Below are 3,777 nucleotides of genomic sequence, written 5' to 3'. Positions count from 1 at the left end.
ACTTCATTTTCACATTCAACAGCCACAGCCACGCTGGCGATATCTTCAACAACAACAGTAACAGTTGCCGCTGCAGCAAGCTGAAAAACAGCGTCATCAGAAACACCAGCCGATGTTGCCGCAACAGCATCAGATGCGCCCTTGCTAGATGCTGCTGCTTTTTTAGACGGAGATGTCGTCGTGGGAGATTCATCAAGATGGATAACTTCTGTTGTCTCCGATGACGTTGTCTGCGACAATGTTGCCCTTAGTCATGGAGAGGATCTGGTCTTGGCGAATTTCACCTTTTTCACAACACTTTTATCTTTTAAATGACTGAAAAGATCGGTACACTAGGGTAGTAGTGAGATTACACATGTTGTTAAACCTAAGTTACCACATGTTTCAATCAAAAAAAGATGTCACATACTTCAGGTATTAAGTAGCATCCAGGGAAAAAAATTACAGAGTTATCAAGGACTAGAAATATAAAGTTATCAAATGATATGAACAAAAAACCAGCAAATAGTTTTGAATAACTGCAAACTAGAAAGGTATGTGAACACCTTTTTCCTGATACACTTGGTGAACCCTTAGCAGCAGCAACTTGTTTCATAGGTGCACTGAATGAAAAAATAACCAAATGTTACAAGCACATACAACTATCAAGATTGGTAACTCTAAATTATCAGGGGGGCAAAGTTGAGTTATCAATGTTCATCAAAATAAGTTATCAGACAACAAGAACAAAATAACTACTGAACATAAACGAAAGTACGAATGTGAATACATTTTCACTGGTGCAATCCCTGAATCCTTAGCAACAACAGATTTTTTGCCGGGTGCCCTGCAAAGGAAAAATGAGCAAGTTGATTACCAGCATGAAATTACCCAAACTACCTTACTCAAACAACTGTATTTACCATGTTGTTTCAGGCACATAATTGATAAAAAGGACCATGGAAATAATCATTCTCCTGCGTGGGGCCTCCTTCCGCACGGTGGATAGTGGGACGGAGACACCAGTTCCCTTTTCAGCCACACTTATACCAAGCTCCTGGACCAAACTTTCTTCACAGCTAAATGAATCTCAGATGCTGACAGTGCAATTGGTGAAGACGGCCTTTGCAATGGGCTGGGAGGCACAACTGGTGAAGTTGGACGGGGGGTGATGGCACAGTTGGTGAAGCTGAACGGGAGGGTGATGGTAGCCTCAATTTCTTGCGCCTCTGGTAAGCCAAATTTTTCAGAAGCTGAGTACCGCACCACTTGACAGAAGATTCAGTGGCCGCCTCAGCTTGCGTGTGTGTCAGACCTTGCTCGCTAAGCCCTCCATCGCCTGATTCGACGGATGCTGCATGAGATGTGCCAGTGAGTAAGATCTGAGACTCATGGAGGTTATCATCGACAGGGCGAACAGGAGTGTCTTCAACATCTGGTCATGTGCCATCATGAGCTTTGACAGTTGCACCATCAAGATGTGTGGTGTCATCATCAGCTGGACCCCTGCCCATATCTACATCCACGGTACCACTGCCTGAAGCAACAAAAGGATCTTTACGGCGACGACGAACAACTCGATAGTCCATATCATTAAAATCGTCATCATCATCGGAGTCAGTGTCAGAATCAGAATCATTGCCTCCGTGATACTCGTCATCACTGTCAGAATCTTCAGCAACATTCTTTCCAGTGCTTTCTGGCCGCCTGCCTTGCGATGAGCGCGTAGTCCTTGACGTCGTACGGGCGGCAGAGGAGAGAACGTTCAATCCAGCGTCTAGCTGACGGGATGCATCTGAATGGCCCTCATCATCTAAAGCGGTGAATGATTCCACAAGATTGCCTAGGATGCCAGCCATGGCGAACGTGAACCGAGCAACTATCTGAGTTGATTTGGCAAATTTCTGTTCAACATAAAAATGCAAAAAAAAAATAGAAATAACTAGTAAGTTATCACCAAAATGCAACAAAAGTCATCGTAAGTTAACAAAAAAGCACACACAAAGGAACAATACCAAAAACAAATGTGTGGTGTCGTTGCAGTAAACAAATGAATGTATTCATGATTTAGCAAACATTCAGTCACCATGAAAATGAAGATCAATGTCCGAGAAAGCTAAAACAGCACAGTTAGATATCGGCAAAAAAACTTAAGTTATCTAAGAATCATCACAATGAATGCAACCAAAGTTATCATGATATCAAGTTATCACAGGAATGCTACAAAGTTATCAAGGCATTGCACTAAGAATTATCACATGGTTGCATCATAATTATCATCTTTTATAGAGGATATGACACATTGGAAACAAACAAATTAGTAAAGAGTGTCAAGTTGGCATCACAAGAGGGTCACCACATTGAGTGCAACAAATAAGTTATCAGCCAATGAAAGAACATAAAATAGCAAAAAAATCAAGAAACTAGGTTACATGCTCACCTCTTGACTGCAGCTTGGGGCAGTATGAACACGCATAAACTTGTCAAGACCTTCTAGACCACCAAACAGACAGAAATTCATGCCAAACTCAGGCTTCAACTGGAAAAAAATGTAGCGACATGCATTGTTGAAGAAATCGTTAACTGGTAGCTGCTCGGTTGGTTACCGAGTAGGGGATTAATAGGCTAATCGGCAAGTTAATCAGCCATTTAATCAATTAATCGGACGATTTATCGGTTTATCGGCTACTCGACGAACCTATGAGCAGGGATTAATCGGCAAGTTAACTGGTTAATCGGATGAATTCTTGAACATGGGCGACATGACAGATAAGTAACAACAAAAAACAATGAAAAGAAAATGCAGTTGCAAAGCAGTATGTGAACTGAAAAACATAGATATAAATTACCGGTAGTTTCCCGAAAGAAACTTTGTCAGCCTGAATATCCTTGTTGAGGACAAGAGTTATCAGCTTCTTTGTCCAGACATTGATGGAAAAAGGACCATCAGGCAATACGATGCCAAGTCCAGAAAGATCAATCGCATGAATGTACAGTAGCTGATAAGAAAAACACAAGCATCATGGTAAACACAAACAAAAATCAGACACAAAATGACAAAGAAATGACAAATGAGAAAAGAGAAGGTAAGAGGAAAGCATCGTCACTTACATTGTAGAAGAGAAGGCAACCCCTGGTAGGCTTGCGTTTCAGCAGCGCCTTGTGTAGTTCATCAGCAATAAATTTGGACCAATTGAGATTTTTAATACCATCGATGTCACGCTACAAGTTAAAAAACAAAAAGAAACTGAAGTTCACTGAATGCACCACAATAAAATATGAAAGTTACCACACTGACATATAGTAAAGTTATCAGGCACACAAGAAAGAAAATGACATAATTACAAAAATACTTACCAGCACAGCATACCATCGGGGGCTAACTTTGTTGGAGGTGGTCGGGGCAATGACCGTATTCCCTGCAAGCAGAAGCCACATACGCTTGAAAGTATCATCAGAATTTTCAGAACCCTTTATGAGATCAACGACATCAGTCATTTTAGGGGCATATCCAAGCTCGCCAAACAACTCAAGCCCTAACTCAATATCAGCTTCAGAAGGGAGGTTGTAAGGGACATCATTCCCTCCACGCGGCACGCCCATAACACGATGCACATATTCCTCATTGACCGGAAGCCTGCCTCGGCCTGGTACGACCACCTCACGCGAATTGGGGTCGTAGAGATCAGCAAGCCACACACTGCGATTGTTGAATAGATGGTCACATTGGATATTCCGATGGCTAGTTAAATCCATATCATCAATGGCACCCTTCCTGTCATCATTCATGTCCTTGCA

This window comes from Triticum aestivum, unplaced genomic scaffold, assembly GCF_018294505.1.
Source record: "Triticum aestivum cultivar Chinese Spring unplaced genomic scaffold, IWGSC CS RefSeq v2.1 scaffold87503, whole genome shotgun sequence".
NCBI classification, from domain to species: domain Eukaryota; kingdom Viridiplantae; phylum Streptophyta; class Magnoliopsida; order Poales; family Poaceae; genus Triticum; species Triticum aestivum.
This window is presented reverse-complemented; position numbering follows the sequence as displayed.